Genomic DNA, 27267 nt, shown 5'->3' on the forward strand with positions numbered 1-27267 from the left:
CATCCCTTCCACAGATTTGCATTGTCTGGCCATTTCAGAAAACCTCAAGACTATGAAAATGACTTAAGGTGGTCCTGGACTGGCAGGGGTCAGAACTGCCTGACAGAAGCAAATAAAAATCCTTTTCTGAAAAACAGCACTTTTATCTTAGGCACCAAATCATTCCTACAAATAATTTCCCAAAAGACAATGAGTGACATACAGTAAAAATAAACATACTACAAAATAAGACATGTTGAATGAGAACAGAAAGACAAACATATCTTTAAAAATTTCAGTTACCAGAACTATTTGACAGAGATAACAGAACAATCCTAATTGCTATACTTAACCTTCAGAATACTAGGAAAAATATTAAGTAAATGATTATTTACTATTTTTATATTACTTTATGAAGAATTTAGGGCAGAATATGGTAAAAGCCGAAAACTTTACTAGAAATCTTAATATTCTTTTAACACAGTACACCCAAATAGTTATTCTATATTTTCCTAGGTTTGAAAGTATACATAGCTAGCTATTTATCAGCTAAAGTATAAATAGCTAGCTATTTATCAGCTGTCAATGACAAACCCAGAACACATCCATCTTGTAAATACTGATCTCAGATTTTTTTCTTAAAGATTTTATTTACTTATTCATGAGAGAGACACGCAGAGAGAGAGGCAGAGACAGGCAGAAGGAGAAGCAGGATTGCACTGGGCTCCTCCTTGCTGGGGGAGCCCAATGCAGGATTCAATCCCAGGACCCTAGGATCACGACCTGAGCCAAAGGCAGACACACTCAACCACTGAGCTACCCAGGTGTCCCTGATCTCAGATTTCAAATACATCTCTAACAGATTCCAGTTTATCATTACTTGTGCTGCTTTTTTTTTTTTTAAGATTTTATTTTATTTATTCATGAGAGAGAGAGGGGCAGAGACACAGGCAGAGGGAGAAGCAGGCTCCATACAAGGAGTCCGACACGGGACTTAATCCCTGGTCTCCAGGATTGCACCCTGGGCCAAAGGCAGGTGCCAAACCACAAGCCACCCAGGGATCCCCAGCATCTGACTCTTGATTTCAGCTCTGGTCATGATCTCAGTGTTTTGAGATGGAGCCCTGCATTGGGCTCTGCACTCCACATGAAGTCTGCTTGAGATTCTCTCTTCCTCTTCCTCTGCCCCTCCCCCATTCACATATGTGTGCTCTCTCAATAAATAAAATCTTTAAAAAAAAGTGTGATATTGGCAAACACATAGATATATAGACAATGAATCTATGCATGCATTAAAACACAAGACTGCATGCACACGCACACATGAAAGTGAATTTTACTGCATGTAAATTATATTTTAATAAAAAAGGGAAAAAATGATGAACTACAGTAATTTAGTTGTTTTTTTTTTTAATTTTTATTTATTTATGATAGTCACACAGAGAGAGGAGAGAGGCTGAGACACAGGCAGAGGGAGAAGCAGGCTCCATGCACCGGGAGCCCGACGTGGGATTCGATCCCGAGTCCCCAGAATCGCGCCCTGGGCCAAAGGCAGGTGCCAAACCGCTGCGCCACCCAGGGATCCCCAGTTGGTTTTTTTTTTTTTTTAAGATTTTATTTGTTTATTGGGATCCCTGGGTGGCGCAGTGGTTTGGCGCCTGCCTTTGGCCCAGGGCGCGGTCCTGGAGACCCGGGATCGAGTCCCACGTCGGGCCCCCGGTGTATGGAGCCTGCTTCTCCCTCTGCCTGTGTCTCTGCCTCTCTCTCTCTCTCTGTGTGTGTGACTATCATAAATAAATAAAAATTAAAAAAAAAAAAGATTTTATTTGTTTATTAATGAAAGACACAGAGGAAGGGATAGAGACATAGGCAGAGAGAGAAGCAGGTTTCATGTAGGAAGCCCAATGTGGGACATGATCCCAGGATCATGCCCTGAGCCAAAGGCAGACAGATGCTCAACTGCTGAGCAACCCAGGTGTCCCAGTAATTAGTTTTAAAAAGAGTAGCAAAGAGGGATGCCTAGGTGGCTCAGTCAGCTAAGCAACTGCCTTTAGCTCAGGCCATGGTCTCGAGGTCCTGGGATCAAGCCCTCCTCAGTAGGGAGTCTGCTTGTCCCTCTCTCTCTACCCTCTCCCCTAACTTGTGCTCTCTCTCAAATTCTTTAAAAAAAAAAAAAAAAAAAAAAAAGTAGAGTTAAGCAGCTGGATATAATAGAAGAACAAATTCGTAAACTAGAAGGTAAGTCAAACAAATTATTCAGAATGTAGCAAGAAGTGGAAATTAATTAATGCAGAGCCTTACACCGCAGCAGCGGTTGAAGAACAGCCACCATAGTTCTGTGATGATCCATGGCCACAGGCCTCAAGAAGGGCCACACAACCCAAAACATGAGCCAGCTGAGGCACAGCCACCACCGTGGACACCTCACCATGCACACCAAATTCCTAAGGGACATGATCGGAGAGTTATGTGGCTTTGCTCATACAAGGAGACTACCTTAGAGCTGTTCGAATCTCCAAGGACAAGTATGCCCTCAAGATCATCAAGAAAAGTGGACACACATCCATGCCAAGAGAAAGCAAACAGGAACTGAGTGAAGTCCTGGCTGCCAAGAGGAAAGCAGCTGCCAAAGACTGAGCCCTCTCCCCACTCTGTATATAATAAAACCCTCACAGAAATAAATAAACATAGGAAAACAGCAAGAAAAAGAAGTTTTCTGTTAAGTGAAGTTCTAAAAGAAGAACAGAAAGAGTGGGACAGAGGCAGATAATGGCTAAGAATTTTCCAGAATGGATGAAAGACACTAAATCAAAAGAAATTCAATAAAGCCAAATAAAAGGAAATTCACACCTAGACAAATTATAATGAATGAGAAAACACAAAGAATATCTGAAAAGAAGCCACAGGAACTGACTGCTCAATAGCACAACAGTGAAAGTCAAAAGACAGTGGAAAGAAGAAAGTGTGCTAAAAAGAAAAAATATTCCAACCTAAAATTCTATATACTGTAATAGATTTTTTTAAGCCATAAATCTCTCCCATTTCTTTACACACACTCCACACTCCTTTAAATATGACATCGCCACCCTTCCCATTGAGAAATGGAGTCTTAATTCCTCTACTCTTTGGAATCTTGGCCACTGGTCTTGCTCTCCTTTGCTCTGACATCAGCAAATATGAGCTTGAAAAATGCTTGTGCATTGGAACTTGCCATTTCTATAGCAGAACAGCAGACATATGACTGCCCAGCCCCCAGCTGACCTGACAAGTGACTACAGATGAATAAGCTGAGCTGATACGATGTAGACCAGAGACAAGCCATCTCACTGAGCCCTGCCCAAACTGCTAACCTACAGATACATGGGGAACCAGTTGTTGTTTTTCAGTCACTGACTTTGGGATGGTCTGTTACCCAGAAATAGATAATTGATACCTAGACCTAACAAAAATATCTTTTAAGAACAGGGTAGAATAAAGACCTTTCCAGACAGACAAAACCTGACAGCTGGCCACCAGGAGACCCTCACTAAAGGAAGGATGTACTGAAGAATGTACTGTAGGCAGAGCGAAAGTGGTCCCAGATGGAAGATCAAAGATGCAAGAAGGCATGAGGAGTAAAGAAGGGGCTAAGTACATGGGTAAATCTATAAAAATAATGCTGTTGTAATACAGTAATAGAATGAAAAAAATTTACTACCAGCTGCTTTTGTAATACAATAACTAAAAAATTTCAATGTCAGCAACCACTCCCAGACATTCTGATTTAATTTACCTGAGATATCCAGGTACTGATAGTTTAAAATCACCCCAGGTTGCAACTACAGCTTGAATCACTAACTTAAATTAAAAAATGTAATGCCTGTATATTTAAAGTTGGCATTAATTCCGACTTCCTTTCCACTGCTATTTGGATTGCCTTTTTTTTGAATTATTGACTTCTGATTTTTCTTCTGAAATAAGATTTTAAAAACATACTCTCTCTGTTAATACAAAGGGGCTCACATTAGGAGATACTTAAGGTCTTAAAACAATTACTGTGTTAATTTCTTTTTTTAAGATTTTAGTTATTTATTCATGAGAGACACACACAGAGAGGTAGAGACAGAGGCAGAGGGAGAAGCAGGCTCCTTGCAGGGAGCCCGATGTGGGACTCGATCCTAGGACTCTAAGACCACGCCGCTGCCGATTTTCCATCAACAGGTATTACTATAAGGTGTTCCCAGTTACAAGCATTCAAGAAAGTCTTAGCTAAGGCTAAAGCTAAAAAGGTTTTCTAGTTAATGTTCTTCTACAGTCTCTTTAGCAAAATAGTAGCTAATATTAAAGACCAGCCCCAGGCCATCTGCAACCAGTAACAGATCAGAATAGTATGCTATTCAAAACACTCTATGTTAACTGTTCATTTTCCTAAATTGTTCTGTTGACTAGATATGGTTGATGGTGCTTTGATCTAAATCAATACACCAATCTCAGAATTAAAATAACTCTCAAAGCAAACCCTTAAATGATGAAAGATTTCCAAAATAATGAATTATGGCCTAACAGCAAATTAAGAAGGGGTGGAATTAACATAAGGAATAAGAAAACGAAGCACTTAAGAGATATTATCAATGAGTAGAATATACAAAAGCCATACCGTATTGATTTTAAGATGCACCATTATTTCATCTATCACTGGAGGAAAAAACTCTGCCAATCATAACTATGTCATGGAATTTAAGATGGATCCTGATTTCAAGATGTTAAGGTGAAAAATAAAAAGTACACTTTACAGTCAATAAAATATGATAAATAACAAAGCATTATAACCAGGTAACCATGGGATTTTTGCCAGAAGCTGTCTACTGTATTAAAACTCTCAGCCGGGCAGCCCCGGTGGCGCAGCGGTTCAGCGCCGCCTGCAGCCCAGGGCGTGATCCTGGAGACCCCGGATCGAGTCCCACGTCAGGCTCTCTGCATGGAGCCTGCTTCTCCTCTGCCTGTGTCTCTGCCTCTCTCTCTCTCTCTCTCTGTGTCTCTCATGAAAAAATAAATAAAATCTTAATTAATTTAATTAGTTAATATAAAATGTAAAAACTATTCTTCCCTCCAAAAACATAAAAAAAAACAGGCTGTGAGCTGGTGAGCTGGGTTTGGCCCATGGGCTATAGATTGCTAATTTCTAGTCTAAGATATAAATGGGCATAAATGGGTGCTTCATAAAACAGGGATGCTGAGGAAATGAGAACAGATCTACTCCAGATTTTAATTTAACAGGTTTCCAAAATGTTTTAACAAGAACTAAGCCAAAAATATCAATTAAGCTTAGGGAAGAAAAATTTTACTTTTTATTCTCTTCATTTAAAAATATAATTTTGGGGATGCCTGGATGGCTCAGTGGTTGAGCATCTGCCTTTGGCTCAGGGCATAATCCTGGGGTCCTTGGGATCGAGTCCCTAATCAGGCTCCCTGCAAGGAGCCTGCTTCTCCCTCTGCCTATGTCTCTGCCTCTCTCTGCCCCTCCCCCTCTCTGTGTCTCTCATGAATAAATAAAATCTTTTTTAAAAAAATCTAATCTTTGACAAGTTTCTGTTTATTTATGCATAGGAACCTAAATGAGTGGCTGAAGAACTATTTCGTATTTTTACTTCTCGGAGAAACCAAGTCTAATTCAGGAAAATAGACACTGAGATCTTATTGAGGTCAAATCATTTTTTCTAATGACTTCTATCATACTCTATACATAGGACCCAACCCTCCACAACCCTGGGCTTCAATAAAAATGCACAAAAAATAACTTTCAGAGGATTATCCTATTCACTTTGCAAAGAGCAAAGCCTATACATACAGGCTCTGATAAACATCAAAAAAGAGAAATTAATCTCTAAAATCAGGAAAATGCCAAGGCTAACACAACAACTTTTGTATTAGGGCTGCCCAATATGTATTTGCTTATAAAAGGAAGAATATATTCACTGGTGAGTTTTATATAAATGATGTTTTCAAGAGTTATTAAAAGAAATTTTAAAATTGAATACCAATTCAGAAAAATCTGTCAAACTATACCCATAGCTGTTTCTATGTAGATGAAAGTATTTCCCAATTTAAAAACTACCATTCACACAAATTTTAAGTAAACCTATTCTGATAAGTTGTTTGAATCACAAAGGAAATCCCCAAAGGTAGACTCTAGAAACGTTTTTTTTTTCTTTAAAATTTTATTTATTTATTCATGAGAGACACAGAGAGAGAGGCAGAGACATAGGCAGACAGAGAAGCAGGCCCTATGCAGGGAGCCGGATGCGGGACTGGATCCCGGGACTCCAGGATCACGCCCTGGGTGGAAGGCAGACGCTCAGCCACCCAGGTGTCCCTCTAGAAATGTTTTCTAACAAAGACCTTTGTTTGCAAAGTTAAGTTTACTTGTCCAGCAGTGCAAAATAAACACAGCTCATACACTGTAATCTGTAATAAGAATCTCAAATACAATGATGAAAATTGTAAAATACCAAACTAAGGGTATCACATGTCATACTCTTAAGTATTCTGACTTCACACCAAAACATTCTTATAGCAAGAACTTAGATTTGTTCCCTGTTCTCTGTTAAAACAGAAAGAATGAATAAAACACAACTTTTAGGTTGGTTTTTTTGTTTGCTTTTGTTTTTTTAACCAATCAGATCTAAGTAGCAACGAGTTTGATCTCTCTTTAAAAAAACTGTTTACTTATATGAGTATGTTGATGATTCATGATTGATGAATCAGAGACAAAAAGGAAATGGACCAAAATTGATCTCATTAAAGTAGGTAAAAGCTTTCTGCAGAAGTCAGCCAATTAATGCCATATGCTACAGCTACAGACTTGTCTGAATACTGTCTGTGGTGCAGCAGAGTCTACATCACTTATATAAAACTCACCAATGAATTTATTTTTCCTTTTATAATCAAGTACAAACTGGGCAGCACTAATACAAAAGATGTTGCTTTAGCTTTGTAGGATTTCTTGCTCTATGAAGTTCAATTTCAGAGTAAATACTGTGAAGTGTGTTTTATAAAGACTAAATGTAAATCATTTGTAAGAAATCAATAATGTGTAATATTTTTACAAAACCAAAAGACAGCATAAGTATTCTACTTAAAAATTAAATAAATGCAAGAATAAAGAGCTAAAAGAGCTAAAAGTGGGAAGTGCTAAAATAGATTACCATTTTCTATTATAAACCTGGTAGCACTCTGACTTCTACAACCATGTATTAAAACTATGTATGTATTACTCCAATAATCATATGCCTGCCAGGACGTATGGTGTCTATGCGAATATGTGAGCATTTTCTGAACTTGTATTCCTATTCTGCTGTGTTATGGTTCAGTACAAAAAATTACCTAGTCTAGAGATAACAGTTTGGTTTTGTTTTCTTAAATTCTTCCCAAATACCATTTACATAGATTATCTTGAGTCCTCCAGTTAGAATAAGATTTAAGAAAAGACCTTTGAAACAATTTTTCATCTTACAAGGCATTTAAGTAATATTTAACTAGTTAAAAATAGGTAAATGTATTCTGGTCCTGAAAGTTCTATGTTAAGAGTTAGCTCTTAATAATCCCCATAAATGCAATGGGATCCTGAATCAGAGGGTTCAAGGCTGCCCCAGTATTAGTTGAGTACTAACAACATAACCATGATTTGAGAAATTAAATGCACGAACTATTTTAAAAACTCAAGAGATCTTTATGTAAAGGTATTAGCATAACACTTCCAAAATAGCTGAAGCTAATGCTGCACTATTTTTTAAAAACACAGACCTAAATGAAAGGCTACTAAAGATGCTAAATCAAAGAACTAAATTGAAAACATTGCTCTTAGTACAGATAAAAAAAATCCCAGTGAGGCTTTTCTAGGCCTATCTGAATAACAGGAGATCTAAGAGTTGGGTAAAAGAAAAGCAACAGTTCAACACAGAAAAGTCCTTGAGAAACAAAGCCATATTAACAATAAATGCTGTGATGGTTTTGTTTTTTAAATCAAGCACCGATTTTTAAAACTTTAAGTCTTGTTAATATATGTCTAGATTTTTTTCTAACAAGTATGTACTTGTAATATGTACTTCATATTACTTGCAGAGATATACATGACAATCTTTCCCCAAAAATTACAACTAAGAACTAATTAAGAAAAATAATTATGAAATAGTATATAATGTTTTGTGACTTAAAGTGAGTTAATGAACTTGAACATAACTTCCTGAGATAGGAGAGTCTTCCTGGTTCAAATTTTCTGCGTGTTTAGCTTCTAAAGCAATTCAGATAGTGAGATTTTTCAGCCAGTTTACATCACCCAGTAGCAGTACTTGGGAGTCATCTATTAATAGGTTTTTGAAAAATTAACTGCTTGTGAACAATAAATTGTACAAAACTTCAAAAAATTTTAATTTGCTTTGGAACTTATATTCTGATGCTGCAGTAACAAAAGCCAACAAAATGGCACTTCTAGAAACAGTACCTCCAACAATATAAAAATACATTAAATACAGGGCATTTCAGGGTAGAATTGTTCCTAACTGTGAAATATGGGAAATAACTTTTATACTCATGTATAGGAAAGTGGCTGAATAAACAATGGAAGATCTCTATGAATTGATTTAAAGTGATTTCCAAGATATAATGTTAAATGAAAAAATGCAAAGTGCAAAAAAAAAAAGAAAAAAGAAAAAATGCAAAGTGCAAAAGAGATCAACTATGCTAACTTTTGGGTAAGAATGAAGGAAAAACAAGAAAATACACAGTATCTGCTCACTTGTACATAAACAAAGTATAAATTATAAACAGACTGGCTACCCAGAGAATGTGCAGCAATGAATGGAGGGATGGGAATGGGATAAAAGGCATAGCAGGAAGGCAATTCAGAATGTTTTTTTTTAAGATTTTTTAAAAATTTATTTGATAAAAAGGGAGGGAGAGAGAACATGAGCAGGGGGAAGGGCAGAGGGAGAGGGAGAAGTAGACTCCCCACTGAGCAGGGAGCATGAGATGTGGGGCTCAATTCCAGAACCCTGAGATCATGACCTGATCTGCCAAAAGGCAGATGCTTAACCAACTGAGCCATCCAAGTGCCCCTAAAACCATGTTATTTTTACGGACTCAAAGTTTTTAAAGTAAGACTGAAGGATGGCAAAAATGCAATTAAAAGAAGAAAAAAAAAAAAAGAGTGCCTGGGTGGTTCAGTCTGTTAGGTGCCCCACCCTTGATTTTGGCTCAGGTTGTGATCTCAGGGTCATGAGATGGATGGAACTCTGCATCAGGCTCTGTGCTGAGTGTGAAGCCTGTTTAAAATTCTCTCTCCCTCTCCTTCTGCCCCTGCTCCCTCTCTCCCAAAAGGGAAGGGAAGACGAAAGAGAGGAGAGAAAGGGAAGGGGAAGGAAAGAAAATTAACCTAACTATATTTCAAATGAGCATAATCATGAAGAATAGAGAAGTAAAGAGGAGGGAGATAACTTTAAAGGTTCATGAAGGGGATCCCTGGGTGTTTCAGCGGTTTAGCGCCTGCCTTTGGCCCAGGGCACGATCCTGGAGTCCCGGGATCGAGTCCCACATCGGGCTCCCGGCATGGAGCCTGCTTCCCCCTCCTCCTGTGTCTCTGCCTCTCTCTCTCTCTCTCATAAATAAATAAATAAATAAATAAATAAATAAATAAATAAATAAATAAATCAATCAATCTTAAAAAAAAAGGTTCATGAAAACAGTATTCTGACTATATATACTCAGTCTAATGACAAAAAGAGCTGTAAACAAATACTGAATCCCAGGAGGTTTGTTTTCTCACAATGGCATAGCTTAGCATTCTAAAATTATTTTAAGTCTATTACAGATTCAGCAAATAAATAAATAACTTGATAATAGGAACCACGTTTTCCTAATATCCTATTATGTGACAGAAGGAAATTATAAACGTGGAAAAGGAGAAAGCTAGAATGAATCCTGTGGTATCAGAGGCACTGATATGAAAAAAAATCACTTTTTAACATGTGTGTCTATATATACAGATATGATTAGATGTCTATGTGTATATACACACACATATGGATATGGATATGTACATACGAATGTATTTATGTAAATACAAACACACACACATACACTTTTCTTGCTTTGCCTGCTGAAGCAATAACTTCAGAAGCAATGAGCACACCTAGCACCTGAATCTTGGCTTCTAAATATCATTCTCCACTAAAAGGAAAGAAAATTCCTTGGAGAAGTGAGTGATTGCAGGGCTAGAACTAGAAAAGTGTAAGAGAGCCTAGAAAACTTCTGGCTTCTGGGCCAATATATAAAGTGCTTTGAAACCATCACTCCCGACTCCAGGTAAAGATGGCGGAGCGCGGTTACAGCTTTTCGCTGACTACATTCAGCCCATCTGGTAAACTTGTCCAGACTGAATATGCTTTGGCTGCTGTAGCTGGAGGAGCCCCTTCAGTGGGAATTAAAGCTGCAAATGGTGTGGTATTAGCAACTGAGAAGAAACAGAAATCTATTCTGTATGATGAGTGAGGTGTCCACAAAGTAGAACCAATTAACCAAGCACACAGGCCTGGTGTATAGTGACATGGGCCCAGATTACAGAGTGCTTGTGCACAGAGCTCAAAAACTTGCTCAGCAATACTATCTTGTTTACCAAGAACCCATTTCCACAGCTCAGCTGGTACAGAGAGTAGCTTCAGTGATGCAAGAATACACTCAATCAGGTGGTGTTCATCCATTTGGAGTTTCCCTACTAATTTGTGGTTGGAATGAGGGGCGACCTTACTTATTTCAGTCAGATCCATCTGGAGCTTACTTTGCCTGGAAAGCCACAGCAATGGGAAAGAACTATGTGAATGGGAAGACTTTCCTTGAGAAAAGATATAATGAAGACCTGGAACTTGAAGATGCCATTCATACAGCCATATTAACCCTAAAGGAAAGCTTTGAAGGGCAAATGACAGAAGACAACATAGAGGTTGGAATCTGCAATGAAGCTGGATTCAGAAGGCTCACTCCAACTGAAGTTAAGGATTACTTGGCTGCCATAGCATAATAACCAAGTGACTGAAAAATCTGGAATTTCAGATAATCCCTCTACTTAAACATGTTTAAAGTATGTTTTATTTTGCAGACTTTTTGCATACTTATTTCTACATGGTTTAATGGACTGATGTTTTTAAAATGATACTTATAAATCATAATAAACTGTTAAATCCAAAAAAAAAAAAACCAAAATAAAACAAAACAATAACAATAAAAAGAAACCATCACTCTCATCACTCCCATCCTCACAAGAAAAGATGAACTAACTATAAATTAACTCTTCTTAGATCCAGAAGAGAACTCAAGTCATAGGGCAAACTCTTGCCAAAAATTGGAGAGACAAGCAAATACGGAGAATCACAGCTTACTGGATGCTAAAACCCAGGAGAAGAAAACCATCGCTGGAGCCAGCATCCAGAGGAACATAGCAATTGTAACTGACAATTGCTCCAGGCTAGGTGTGGTCAAGCTTGAGGTCAAAAACTCAGGGGAATGAATGATTTTAAAAGGAAACTAAGTAAACAATTTCATTTACAATAACATCAAAAAAACACATAGGAATAAATTTAACCAAAGAGGAGAAAGACTTGTACATTGAAAACCACGAAACATTCTGGAAAGAAAGTAAAGACACAGATAAGTGGGAAGATATCCCATGTACATGGGTTGGAAGACAATATTGCCAATACCACCAAAAAGATTTACAATTAAATGCAATCCCTATTAAAATCTAAGTAATGCTTTTTGAAAAATCCATCCAAAAATTCATATAGAATCTCAAGGGACCCTGAATAGTCAAAACAATCTTTTTTAAAATTTTTCATTTATTTATTCATAGAGACAGAGAGAGACAGAGAGAGAGAGAGAGAGGCAGAGACACAGGCAGAGGGAGAAGCAGGCTCCAGGCAGGGAGCCCGACGCGGGACTTGATCCCCAGGTCTCCAGGATCATGCCTTGGACCAAAGGTGGCGCTAAACCGCTGAGCCACCAGGGCCGCCCCAAAACAATCTTGAACAAAGTTTGAGCTCTCTTACATTTATTGATTTCAAAACTAATTACAAAGCTACAATAGTTAAAACTGTGGTGCTAGCATAAAGACACACAGACCAATGGAACAGAGTAAAGAGCCCAGAAATAAACTTTAGCATATATGATCAAATGACTTTAAACAAAGATGGCAAGACCATTCAATGGGGAAAGGACAGAATTTCCAACAAATGGTATTAGAAAAACTGGATATCCTCATGCAAAAGAATAAAGCTGTACACTTACCCTATAGCAAGTACAAAATTTAACTCAAAATGGATCCAAGACCTAAATGTAAGAGCTAAAACTGCAAACTCTTAGAAGAGAGGACAGGCAAAGTTTATAACACTGAATTTGTCAATGATTTCTTGGCTATGACACCAAAAGCACACACAACAACAAAAACAGATAAACCGGATTACATCAGAATTAAAAAACTGTGCATCAAAGTATACAATCAACAGAGTGAAAAGGCAACCTGTGGGATGAGAGAAAATACTTGCAAATCATTTATGTGATAAGAGGTTAATATCAAGAACACATAACAAACTCCTACAACTCAATAACAAAAAACCCAACTAATAATGAGGAAAGTACCTGAATAAACAATTCTCCAAAGGAGGTATACAGATGGCCAATAAACACATGAAAATGCCTGACAAAACTAATCATTAGGGAAATGCAAATCTAAACCACAGTAAGATATCGCTTCACATCCATTAGAATGGATGTTTTTAAAAATGAAAAAAAAAGAAAACGGAAAATAATAAGTGTTGGAGAGGGTGTGGAGAAATTGGAACTCTGTGCACTGCTGGTGGTAATGTAAAATGGTGCCATTACTATGGAAAACAGTATGCCCATTCATCAAAAAAATGAAAATAAAATTACCTTATGATCTAGCAATTCCACTTCTGACTATATATCCAAAGGAATTGAAAGCAAGGTCTCAGATACTATTACACACATGTTCCTAGCAATATGATTCACAATAGCCAAAAGGCAGAAGCAACACAAAGTGTTTAATAGATGAATGGATAAACACTAGGTGTTGTAAAAATGTAATGATTATTCAGCCTTAAAAAATAAGGAAATTCTGTTACATGCCAAACACGGATGAACCTTAAAGACATTAACACTAAAAAAAAAAAAAAAAAAAAAAAAAAAAAGACATTAACACTAAGAGAAATAGGCCAGACACAAAAGGACAAATATTCTATGATTCTACTTATAAGAGGCACGAGGCACTACAGGAGTAAAATTCAGAGACATAAAGAATGGTGGTTGCCAGAGGCTGGAGGGAGGCAGAATGGGGAGTTAGAAGTTTCAGTTAGGGATGATTAAAAGTTCTGAAGATGGACGGCAGTGATTGATAGCTTAATAACAATGTAAATGTATTTAGTCTATTCTGAATTGAACACTTAAAAATAGTTAAAACGCTAAATTCTATTTGTATGTATTTTATCACAATAAAAAAAATGGGGAAAAATGGATGGCATAGTTTTAGGTTGTTCTTGAACTTGTACGCTGCTGGTACGACAATAAAACAAATAGGGGGAAATAAATAAATAAAATAAAAAACAAACAAACAAATAAATAAAACAAATAGGGGGCTCTTGGGTACTCAGTCGTTATCAGACTCTTGATTTCAGCTCAGGTCATGATCTTAAGTTTTGAGATTGAGCCCTGTGACAGGCTCTGCGATGAGCATGGAGCCTGCTTAGTAATCTCTCTTTCTCCCTCCTTCTGCCCCCACCCTCACACTCACACACACACTCTCTCTCTAAACAAACAAAAAACAGGATAGATGTCAAGTTTGAAAATAAACTATACAAAACAAGATACTCCTTGTTTGCATTAGTGGCAGAGAAAATAATTTTCCAATTACTCACAGCCAGTAAAAAAAATTACTTTGTTTTTCCACTAAGGATTTATTGAGCATGTAAAGAGGCACTGGTCTAGGAACTGGGAATGCAACATTGTGTTGCTGCAAGCAAGCACATATACTCAAGAGCCCAAGAAGTCAGGTGTTGTACAAAGAAACAAAATCAGATGGGAATCCCTGGGTGACTCAGTGGTTTAGCACCCATCTTAGTGCCTGCCTTCAGCCCAGGGCGTGATCCTGGAGTCCTGGGATGGAGTCCCACATCGGGCTCCCTGCATGGAGTCTGCTTCTCCCTCTGCTTCTGCCTCTTTCTCTCTGTGTCTCTCGTGAATTAAAAAAAAAAAAAAAAAAATATATATATATATATATATATATATATATATATATTTAAAAAATCAGGTGACATACTGATAAACTTCAGGTATTATACAATGTAGTGACAAACTTCTGTCATTTCTTGGCTTTTTGGCTAAGATCAGGTGTGAAAAACTTCTAGTTAAATCCAGAATGTTCACTTTTTTTTTTTTAAGATTTTATTTATTTATTCACGAGAGACAGAGAGACAGGTAGAGACATAAGCAGAGGGAGGAGTAGCAGGCTCCATGCAGGGAGCCCGATGTGAGATTTGATCTTGGGATTCCAGGATCATGCCCTGAGTTGGAGGTAGACACTCAACCACTGAGCCAACCAAGTGTCCCCAGAATGTTCACTCTTAGTGATCCTGACATTTTGCATATCTGAAGCTACAATTCTTCTTTAGAGTAACTACTTATGGTCCTTTTCCCAAATATTCTGGACCTCCAGAATGGCATTTAAGTCATTTCTGATCTACCTTCCTAGAGGTCATCCAGGCTTACTAAACATTATTTGTGGGGCACAAAGCCCTAAGTGTTTGATTTCACCCCAATATTAATAAAACAACCCTGCAATATTAATTGACAGGGTTGACAATATAGAAAGCAATTACACAGTAATTTTGGACAACAGAGCTAAACATCTCTATTTACTTTTGCTGAAATTTGACTTCAGAATTAAGCAGTTCTGAGGAAGGAGAAAAGGACAAAAAGCAGAATAATCTTTACTCTGTGGATCACAGCAACCTGAGATGCCAACTCTCTTGGGAAATGGTAAGATTTGTGAAATTTAAATTTAAATGTAATTTAAGTTCTCCAAGAAAAAATAATACTAATAATAAATCAAGTTTTCTGTCACCAAACTATTTTGAATCTCCTCCCTTCCTTTCTTCCTTTGTATTTATATTCATCTTCTTCCTCCTCAGCATCTCCAATCCATCACTTTCTATTGGCTTCTTTTAAACTAAAATAGATTTCCTTAATCTTGAAAAATCTTTAACTGGAACATCCTCCCTTCCAGATAGTCTCACCTCTTACCACTATCAAACTCCTGAAATAGACTAAAATAGTTTCAAGTAGTTCAAATTTAGGTTCTATAGAAACTATTCTATCTCAATTTTACCAAAACTGTGCTCTTTTCTCAGTCATCAACCTTAACTATTATTCTATGTACCCTAGTGATTACTACTAACTCCTTTCAAATTTCCCTTTCCTTGGCTCCCACAACTAAAATTTCCCTCCTTGGCTTCCACAATTAAACTCTTCTAAATCTTCTTTTAACTGTCAACCACTCTTTCTGTTCCCTATAATTCCCTCCACAAGCCTCTTTCCAACCCTCAATTGTGAGCATTCTCCAGGCTCAGTCCTTGCAATCATACTCTTCTACTTACACATTCTTTAAGTGGCCTCAACCACTTTCATACCTCCAACTATAGTCTTTTAAGTTGAATAACTAAAACTTAGGTTCAGTTCAAGATTTAGTTCCAAATTTACAACCTCTTACTGGAAATTGCTTGAAATACCTGGCTGTCATTTCAAATTAAACACAAGCTAAGAATTATATATTCTTAGAGGTAGCCTAGCAGTTAAACTTTGACTTCTTGTCACCTGGTTAAACTCCACTCTTCCTTCAGCTCCATCATCATTTTCTCAGGAAAACATTTCCTGACTCTCTGAATAGCCAAATATTCACATATTTTCTTTCACAGCACTTATCATAGCTATAATTTTCCATTTATTTTGTGACTTGTGTGTATGTGATTCTTTAATGGCTACCTCTTTTCCACTAGATGGTAAGTTCCATAAGAGTAGGGATCATGTCTTTTCAGAGTGGGAGGTGAGGGGTATGATAATCACCATATTCCTATCATCTGTCATTAAGCTTGGGACATGGAGTAAATATATATCCAAGTTTGTCAAATGAACAAAAGCAATCTAAATTTTTCCTGAGTAATGAGTCTCCCATCAACCCCATTCCCATCTCCTACTACTCCACTATAGTCCAGGTCTTTACTTCATCGTTTAATTACAAAAGCAGCTCACTCAATGTGCTCTTTCAGATTTTCTTTACTTCAATCCACAACGCACACAAGAATAATTTCCTTAACTATTTTACCATGCGATGCCAATAATCTTCACTGACTTCCTATCTCTCTCAAAAACAATTCTAAACTAAGCAGACATTTCACTGAAGAGCTCAATTTGCCATAAACACTAATGTCAGCTACTCAAGGCAGCCCTTCCCACTGGTCATGGCTTTGAAAAACACTGATTCTTCTCTTGACTCTCCTTATTCTAAGTTCCTTGTAAACCACCACCAGTAATACTACCTTCAAATGTTACAATGAATTGCATCACAAATGCCTAACATTAATGAACCAAGTTTTGTTGGCAATAGATTTACAAACCATTTCCTAGGATGTGTTTCTTAGAAGATATGATTAACATCATTATTTATAACATTCTTATTGGTCATAGTTTCAGAAAAGTTTCATTTTTTAAATTTGTCCTTAAATTCTAATTATGATAGACTAAGAAAAGTCATGGCAAATTAAATTATACCATCTAAAACAACAGATGAAAACTAGTTCAGTATCAAAAAATCTAATAATATACCATTAAGAAACTGCATGTTTCCTTTTCAAAAAGTTATTTCTATACAAAATAAAATATACAAAACATATATCTAAAAATAAAAAGAAAGTAGACCATGATGTGTCACTATACTATGATACTAAAATCTTTATGAAATATAGTGTGTAACACAATACAGTGGCTTAGTTTCTCATTTTTTAATCCAATAATTTAAACTGTATATTCCAATGGTAAGCATAATATTTTCCCCAGGTGGATCTTTCATAATATATACAGTTAAGATTTATAGAGAAAAAAAAATCACCAAAATTTTTAAAGATTCTTTATTTTTAAAACTTACACTACCTTCTATGTGATTTAATTCCATGCTGGCATAATTTTATTCATGTTTCAATGCAAAGAACCTCCTGAACTAAAAAGCTGCTTCTTATTAAAGTTCTCTAGATTAAGATAAAAACAAACAAGAGGACATTAGACAGGCAGGTGCCACACCACTAGAAAACCACAAATATCACACAAAAATTTTGCAGGGAGAGGAATACTATCAAATAGTTTTGCTAAATTTACTGCTTTTAGAGAATGAAATGGACCTCAGTTCATGATTAAACACTACTAAAAACAAAACAAAAAACACTGTAACAGTCACACTCCTCTAACTTTATAAAATAAACCTATCCTCACATCATATCTAAATTCAAAAAAGACAATGGGAATTTTACCACAATTTTTTTTAAGATTTTATGTATTTATTCATGAGAGACACACAGAGAGAGGCAGAGACATAGGCAAAGGGAGCAGCAGGCTCCCTATGGGGAGCCTGATGTTGGACTTGATCCCAGGACTCTGGGATCACCACCTGAGCCAAAGGCAGACCCTCAACCACTGACCCACCCAGGTACCCCTACCACAAATTTTTAAAAAGAATTCCAATTTGGCTTTTCAAAAAGAAGTAAAAAAAGAATCCAACTGTTCTGTGTTTTAACACCAGTGTTACATTAAACCCAGAGATAATAGGTAATTTGCCCAAAATTGAAACGAAGGAAAAGGATTTAAGAATGATACCGGGGATCCCTGGGTGGCACAGTGGTTTAGCGCCTGCCTTTGGCCCAGGGCGCAATCCTGGAGACCCGGGATCAAATCCCATGTCGGGCTCCTGGTGCATGGAGCCTGCCTCTCCCTCTGCCTGTGTCTCTGCCTCTCTCTCTCTCTCTCTCTCTCTCTCTCTCTCTCTGTGTGTGACTATCATAAATAAATAAAAATTAAAAAAATAATAAATAAATAAAAGTAAAATAGTTTAAAAAAAAGAATGATACCGCAGCATAAATGTTTTTAAAAATGGTACTTAATGTAATTATTTTGGATAAAAGCTTAAAGCAAATACAGGCAAGAAGTCTAGGCCCTCAAGTTAAACCAAATAGTAAAGGCACCTCATAGCAAAAGGTACTCTATCACTAAGTTCTTACCATTAACCTTAGGTAAGGTTTTTAAAGCACAGGGGTGCCTGGGTGGCTCAGTCCATTAAGCAGCTCCTTAGGCTCAGGTCATGATCCTGGAGTCCCAGGATGGAACCTTGCCTCAGGCTTCCTGCTCAGCCGGGAGTCTACTTCTCCCTCTCTCTCTGCCTCCCCCCCACCCCACTCGTGTTTTTTCTCTTACTCGATCACTCTCTCTCTCTTTCTCTCTCAAATAAATAAATAAAATCTTTAAAAAATAAACACATGAATTTGTTTGCCTCAACAAGTAGTATCATTTCACAAGTATTCTAGTTTACAACCTAACCACATAATAAAGAAAAAATAAACAAGGACCCTATATTTTAAATGTCCTTCTGGGGGCAGCCCCGGTGGCACAGCGGTTTAGCGCCGCCTACAACCCAGGGTGTGATCCTGGAGACCCTGGATTGAGTCCCATGTCGGGCTCTCTGCACGGAGCCTGCCTCTCCCTCTGCCTGTGTCTCGCCTCTCATTCTCTCTCTGTGTCTCTATGAATAAATAAATAAAATCTTTTTAAAAAATAAATAAATAAATGTCCTTCTGGCAAAAAGGATTCATTACCAACAGCATTTTAACATATATCCAATTCTATTAAATTGACTCTTAGAAATCTCCAGGTTGGGGCGCCTGGTGGTTCAGCTGGTTGGGCATCTGAGTTTGACTTGGTTGTAATCCTGAGATCCTGGGATTGAGCCCTGAATTGGGCTCCATGCTCAGCAGAGAACCTGCTTCTCCTTCTCCCTCTGCAGCTCTCCCTGCTTGTGCTCATGCTCTCTCTCTATCTCTCTCTCTCTCTCTCTCAGATAAATACATAAAGTCTTTAGGGGGAAAAAAAAACCCTCCAGCTAACAGCCAACTTCTGAACCCAAAAAATACAGGCACCGTACAGCAAGAGTAAACCTATGTCTAGACTTCAGCATTCAATGGAATTAATTTATCATCACAAAAGATTGGTCTCACTCAACCAATGGAGAAACAAAATAATGGAATTTTTTTTTTAAGATTTATTTATTCATGAGAGACACAGAGAGAGAGAGGCAGAGACATAGGCAGAGGCTCCTTGCAGGGAGTCTGATGCAGGACTCGATCCTGGATCCCGGGATCATGGCCTGAGATGAAGGCAGATGCTCAACCGCTGAGCCACCCAGGTGTCCCTGGAATTTTTTTAAGTAAACTAAACACAGACATTTCAAAAAGTTAACAACATCCTATACAAATTATTATTATTATGACTAAATTATTAAACAATTATTTTGGGTGATGGAGGATATGGGCTCAGGGTAACAATTATTCTCCATTTTTGCTATTCTACTTGCTATGTTCTAATTAACTTAAAGAATAAACCTATCACCATCTCAATGCAATCTATAAATCACCATCATATCGCATTGCTAAACTCTCAGTATAATAGCAAAAGTTCTAACATACATCAATTTGGCTTGCCATGCATAGCTGCAGGGTCTGCCATTCAGGAGAAAGCTTAATTTCTCAGGTTTGGTATATCTTTTTTTTTTTTTTCTTTTTTTGAAGGTTTGGTGTATCTTAAAGCATCTGGAATTCCTTTTAGATTACATGAACTGATACTTACAATAATGGAAAGGACACATCCAGAAACAGACAACTGTAAAAAAAAATCTTTAGAAACTGAGGAAAAAAGGGAGTATCTGGGTGGCTTGGTTGGTTGACCGAGCAGCTCTTGGTTTTGGCTCAGGTCATGATCTCATGGGTCCTGGGATCAAGCCCAAAGTTGGGCTCTGCACTCAGCGGGGAGTCAGCTTGGATTCTCTCCCTTTGTCCTTTCCATCCCCTCCCGTCTCATCCCCTCCCCTCCCCTTGTCTCCTCTCTCTCTCTCTCTCAAATCAATCAATCAATCAATCAATCTTTAAAAAAAAAAAATCTGGGGCAGCCCCACGGTGTCAGTCAGCACAATACCCTCCAGTTCCATCCACATCAACGTAAATGGTAGGTATTCATCCTGATAGCTGAGAAATATTCCAGTGCGTTTGTGTGTATACATACATATACACCCCATCTTCTTTATCCATTCATCTGTTGAAAGTTATTTCTTATTGTGACAAATCAAAGGCTGGCACATGAACTTGACCTGACTTGTCCAAACTGCAAGAGAGCTTGCTAGCTGCTAGAATTGTGTGTTCCTCTTTTCATAGTGCCAAACTATCACTGGGAATGCTCACCCAGTCCCGCGTGTAGCTAGCCAGGTGTTGCATGTGAAAAATTCTCACCAATGAATGTGAATAAGAAAGAGTACATCACCTCAGGGCCAGGGCTTTCAAGAAAAGGTGGTTGAAAGGGTATATTTTACGGTACATGAGTTATATAAAAGGAGGAAGAGGAGGGAGGGAAATAAAGATTAAAAAAAAAAAAAAAAGGGCAGCAGACAGGCAGGGATTCTGACTTTCCAGCATGAAAACAGAAGACTCCAATACCACCAGGAAGCAAAAGCATAAAATGGAAGGAAGCAAGGTCTCTGGATCACCAGATGGCTGATCATTTCCCCACAACTTCTCTTGTGTTAAGCTACTGATATTTTGGGATTTACTATGGGGAGTTAGTTTTGCCCTAAATAATACATTAACTGAAAGAAAATCTTTTTTTTTAAGATTTTATTTATTTATTCATGAGAGACACACAGAGAGGCAGAGACATAGGCAGAGGGAGAAGCAGGCTCCATGCAGAGAGCCCGATGTGGGACTCAATCCCAGGACTCCAGGATCATGCCCTGAGCCGAAGGCAGACACTCAACCGCTGAGCCACCCAGGCATCCCTGAAAGAAAATCTTTTACCTCCTAAGTTAGTAAAAGGCTTGGCTCAAGCCAGAGAAGCTGACTCTCTGACATATAATGAAATTAATTATACCTGTGGCACTCTTGTGCTAAAGTAGTTTTGTCAACGTAGGGGAAAAAAGGTCTCTTTATCTTAATTTTTTTAAGTGTTAAATAGGTAACATCTAATTGGCTCAAATTTTTTAATAGAAAATATAAAGAATATAGTGTTAAGTTTTCTACCCATTTTTATCCTCCATTAGCCTAGTTTCTTCTATATCCTTCCAGAGCATTCTAATGCAAGCAAATAATTTTTTTTTAAGATTTTATTTATTTATTCATGAGAGACACAGAGAGAAAGAGAGGCAGAGACACAGGCAGAGGGAGAAGCAGACTCCATGCAGGGAGCCCCAGATGGGACTCAGATCCCCAGTCTCCAGGATCACACCCCGGGCTGCAGGTGGCGCCAAACCACTGCGCCACCGCCACCGGGGCTGCCCGCAAGCAAATAATTTAATAATAGATCTTGGAGATCTTTCCATACCTGATGTAAAAACCTTCTTGTCCATAGCAATACAATAGTTCATTGTATAGATGCATATATTTAATCACTCCTTTACTGAAGGATGTTGGGTTATTCCCAATTATTTACTATTACCGGAAAAAAAAAAAAAAGCCTCAATACTTCCTACACATTGATCATATTGTTACATATAGTTTCAGACGTAGGGCTGTTGGGTCGAAAGATATATACATATATTTACAATTTTTTTAAAGATTGATTGATTGATTGATTTAGACATAGAGAGAGAGGCAGAGACACAGGAGGAGGGAGAAGCAGGCTCCATGCCGGGAGCCCGACGTGGGACTCCAGGATCGCGCCCTGGGCCAAAGGCAGGCGCCAAACCGCTGAGCCACCCAGGGATCCCCTATTTACAATTTTAATAAATAATTCAGGATCTCCTTTTCTAACAAATTTTCCCCATTTAATCCCACTTGATAGGTCAGAAATTAAAATTCAAGCGATGGTGAACCCTACTACAATTAATACACGAATTGCCCCCATAGTAATTAACTGGACAAAATACATGAAATAATTTTCAGTAACTGGACAACAGGCAGTATAGGCTTATGATACCTAAGAGAAGGGAAACAAACAAGGTGAACCTATGATTACCCCAACTTATCGCCTAGAGGTGGTTTCTAGGCTGCAGCACAGGAGGAGGGAGCCCAAACAATCTAGTGTTCTCAGAGTTCAATGGACTCAAGATGGCTAAAATTTGCAAGATAGAGTACTAGAAAAAAGAGCGACACAAAGAGCCTGAGATATCTGCAGAGGGATCCCCTTGAAATAAAACACAAAAGCAAATAGATCAAATAATTTCTGATGCTTACACAAGGAAGGGAGTAGTCATTCCCACCAGCCTGAAAGGAGAGACCTCATATAACTCAGGACATTGCGTAGAATCCCAGAAGAGTCACATTTTAGTAGCAGAATTAAATTAGGCATAGGGGATCCCTGGGTGGCTCAGCAGTTTAGTGCCTGCCCTTGGCCCAGGGTGTGATCCTGGAGTCCTGGGATCGAGTCCCACGTCGGGCTCCCTGTGTGGAGCCTGCTTCTCCCTCTGCCTGTGTCTCTGCCTCTCTCTCTCTCTCTCTCTCTCTCTCATGAATAAATAAATAAAATCTTAAAAAAAAAAATTAGGCACATACCACAGGCTGCTCTGGACTTACCCTAATAAAACTTAACAGCAAGCCTCAAAAGGCTCAAAATGATCTGCATATAACCTCTATGCTGGACAAAATCCAACGTTATTTAAAGGAATCCAACAAAATTAAGCACTCAAAGATGTAAAATGCACATAGTAGCAAATATCCAATAAAAAATTACTATACAAAAAAATTGCTATACATGTAGGGGTGCTTAGGTGGCTCAGTTGAGCACTGGGCTCTTGGTTTGGCTGGGGTTATGATCTCGGGTCGTGAGCTCAAGGCTCACTGGTGGCTCTGCACTCAGCAGGGAGTCTGTTTCTCTCCCTGTCCCTGGTCCTGCAAGTAGGCACTTTATCTCTAAGATAAATAAATCTTAAAAAAATATATATTACCACATACGCAAAGAAATAGTAATATGACCACAAAAAGAAAAATTAATCAGAAGAAAAAGACCAAGAAATGACAACTAATGGATTGAGCAGATGAGGACCTTAAAACAGCCACTATAAATATACTCAAGACTATAAAGGAAGAAGAGGGGGGAAAAAAAGTATAAAGGAAGCAGCACCTAGCTAGCTCAGTTGGTACAATGTATAACTCCTGATCTCAGGGTTTTGAATTCAAGCCCCATGTTAGGTTAAGAAATTACTTAAAACTAACTCTCTAGGGATCCCTGGGTGACGCAGCGGTTTGGCACCTGCCTTTGGCCCAGGGCGCGATCCTGGAGACCCTGGATCGAATCCCACGTCGAGCTCCCAGTGCATGGAGCCTGCTTCTCCCTCTGCCTGTGTCTCTGCCTCTCTCTCTCTCTCTGTGACTATCATAAATAAATAAAAATTAAAAAAAAAATAACTCTCTAAAATATCAAAAATAAAAAATATACTAGATGCCTTTAAGAGCAAACTGAAAACCACTGAAGTCAATGAACCTAAAGACACAGCAATAATAATTATCCAAAATGAAACAGAGTGGGGAAAGAAAACAATGGTTGGTAGGGAGGAGAGGGTAAAGAACGTCTCAATTCTACCTCTCCCTCTGCCCTTCCCCACTGCTTGTGCCTTCTCACTCGCTATCTCTCAAATTAAAAAAAAAAAAAAAAAATCTAAAAAAATTTTAACAAAAACCAAAATGAAAGTATGTATGTAAATGTAAAAGTTATCGGAAAAGCAAAAAAAAAAAAAAAAGTTATCAGAAAAGCAATGTGATAACACAGAAAGACACAAGCTTTATATTTAAAAAGATTTGGGTTGGAGTCTAAGCTTTTCTTCTCAATACTTATGAGACTTGGGCAAATCGCAATCTATCTAATTCATTTTTTTTTAATCTGTAAAATAAGGCTGATATCTATTCTATCTACCATGTACTTTATCAAGAGTGAAATGACATTTAAAAAGGATTCTATAAATCACATATGGATAGCAACTTATTTGATTCAGATTAATTAAATATTTAGGGAGAAGACTGTTAGGCCAATACTTAGTTTTTAAAAAGCAAGTATATTTGGGTAAGGTCCTTTCTGATATTTGAACCTGGTTCCATATTTCCGCTACTGCAAGAGTTAAGAAAAGTTTCTGGGGACACGTTATTTTATATGAAACAAATCTCTCAGGTCACCTTTTTATGCCAAATAACCTTGCTTATTAATTAACCCATACAGTAAGTGTTCAGTAAATATTTTACAAATGATAAGTAAAAGTGTAAGAAAACTAGACTAGTTCTTTTTTTTTTTTTTTTTTTTTTTGGTCCTGGGGGCAGATAAAGCAAGTAAAAAGCTCAGGGGAAAAAAATTTCAGGAAGACTCCCAAGGTGAAGCTCTCCACTAAAATGACTAACTCATCCTATCTCCCCACTCTTAGCTATAGATTTCAAGATGATACAAAAAAAGTAAACAATGGAATGGCTGCAAACACATATATTATTTACTCAAAATTTGAACCATTGGGGTGACCCAGTGGCTCAGTTGGTTAAGTGTCTGCCTTCAGCTCAAGTCACTATCTGGGGGTCCTAGGATCGAGTCCTGTGTCTGGCTCCCTGCTCAGCAGAGAGTCAGCTTCTCCCTCTCTCTCTGCCTCATCCCCTTGTGCATGCTCTGTCTCAAAGTCTCTTTCTCTCAAATAAACAAATAAAACCTTAAAAAAATCTGAACTATTAGGTTAAACCACATGCAACTGCTGCCTTTAAAAGTCAAAGATGATCAAATATTGGTAATTCTTATGTTTCAATCTAATAAAAACAACGTAGCCAGAAAACAATGCTGAAAGAAGAACTGGAAGGAGAGAGGGGCACTGGGCTATGCACAGGGAAAGATACTGAACAATATGCTGGTGCAGAAAATTCACAAATCACTGAATATAAAATATTTACCAACAAATATTATTTACATAAAAACTCTGTCAACTCACAAGCTGTAAGGAGGTGTTCTCTGGAAGCCTACACTACTACACCATGCCAGGGAAGGCAGGGGCCACAGGACAGCAGGATGCTGTATGAGTTAGCAGGAGGTAGAGGTGGAGGAAGCAGAGATCATCCCACTAAAGAATGTAAATTTGTCTATAAGTGGAAGGGAACCACATCAATGTCGTCTGATTGTTTGCACTGCTCTCATTTCTCCTATTTTAGATATACTTTCAAGTTGGAAATCAATATACAATAGTATAAATTCTTGAAACTTCTTATAATGATAAAACAACAACCAGATGCACCAAAAACCTCTATCTATGCGCATGGCAAACAGTGAGGTCCTAATAAATCAAATCAGTTTTAATAATGAGACCGTGGAATTTTAACTATTCCACAACTAACTCTGCTACCTATTTACCTCAGAAAGAAGGCTTGCATACTGAAAATATTTTATACTATCCTTAATGTATGACTAATTTATGTATTTATACTTTAATATAGATTGTTTACAGGACAGAATGTTTCAACCTTAGCAATATCATTACTTTTACAATGTTACAAAAAGTGATGTTACAAAATAACATTACTTTTCCTCTGAAAAGTTACCAATCTTCAGGAAAATTTCAGTGATTTTTTAATATTTATCTGGTTTTATAAAGGGCAAATAGAATCAATGCCTTCTTTTTCTCAGCTAATAAAAAGCTATGTTCTTAGTCATTCTGCTCTACAGAGGGAGGGTCTGCATTAAGTAATGCTGTCTTCAGAATACAAGAACTAATTCTTTTCCTCTTCTATTTAAGAACGGGACTTTCCTTTGTCTGATAGGCAGTATATTCCAAATTTAGGCATCATTTAGGCCAAGAGAATTAAGGAACATTTGGCAGAACTGAATTCCTGTGCCCAGAGAACTCACTCCTCTGCACTCCATAATCTCAAAGTACACACTTTTTAAATACTCAGTAAAGACTATAAATGTTCTTGGGGCACGCACTGGCTGGCTCAGTCAGAAAAGTGTTCGACTATTGATCTCAGGGTCGTGAGTTCAAGCCCCACACTGGTAAAGATTACTTAAAAAAATAATAAAATCCTGAAAGAAAACTTAAAAAAAAAAAAAAGACTGTAAATGATCTTGATCTTACTCTTCAAGTAAATTCAACTAAAGTTTTCATTAAGGAGTCTAAGAAGTACTATATTACATAAAAGGTATGTGGCACATTACATTCACTTCACATTTCTCTTAACACAGTGAACACAAAACCTTATCTTGAATGACTTAATCTGCAACAACAAAGAGAAAGCGAGGGGAAAGACCATTTATGGGCAAATGAAATGTGATGCATGGTCTACATATTTAAACAATTTTTATCCTCATCATAACCTTGTGGGAGGTTTCATATCTCAGTTTTACAGATAAGAAAGGTTGAAGAAATAAATTTGTCCAAGGCAATAGCAAGTGATAAGTGAGCTGGTATTTGAATCCAGGACTGTAATTCTGATTTTTATTTCTTAATAAGTGTGCTCAGTAGATGGTACTAATTAACAGAAGGCAGATTTGTTCATGATTAAAACCTTCCATTACATCCTCTTCTCCCTCCTTGAAGTTTCTGTTCAATTGTTTATCACATTACATAGCTGATTTGGACAGTGCAGGACGACTTTTGGGAAATCTGTTAAGTGACTTACAGGCTCCTTCTAGTTTCAACTTAAGTTACAAATGAAATCATTCCTAAATACCTCTGTATCTTTCTTTAAAGGTTATTTTTTTCTTTCCTTCTTTGTTGTTATTACTTTGCATGTGAATTGACTTATATATGCACATTCTCCTGGTTAATTTTTCTTCCAAATCATTTCAATTCACTGTTTATCTCACGATTCTAAAAATATATCACATTTGTTATTTTTAAGGAACACAAAAACAATTTAAGAGTCTGTTCTATTTCACAAGTGTACAGATCTAAGAATTTAAGTTTGCACCCATTTTCACTATGATTCCTCCCCCTAC

General features: G+C 37.6%; 1 protein-coding gene and 2 pseudogenes across 1 annotated transcript in view; 2 read left to right on the top strand and 1 right to left on the bottom strand.

Annotated features, from left to right (window-relative positions):
- GLG1 (golgi glycoprotein 1) overlaps window positions 1-27267 on the bottom strand; it is a 148168-nt gene that overhangs the window by 111227 nt on the left and 9674 nt on the right. The window lies entirely within an intron of this gene.
- On the top strand, window positions 2328-2616 carry LOC140624236 (large ribosomal subunit protein eL36-like; annotated as a pseudogene).
- Window positions 10311-11240, top strand: LOC140624485 (proteasome subunit alpha type-2 pseudogene; annotated as a pseudogene).

This window comes from Canis lupus, chromosome 3, assembly GCF_048164855.1.
Source record: "Canis lupus baileyi chromosome 3, mCanLup2.hap1, whole genome shotgun sequence".
Classification (NCBI taxonomy): domain Eukaryota; kingdom Metazoa; phylum Chordata; class Mammalia; order Carnivora; family Canidae; genus Canis; species Canis lupus.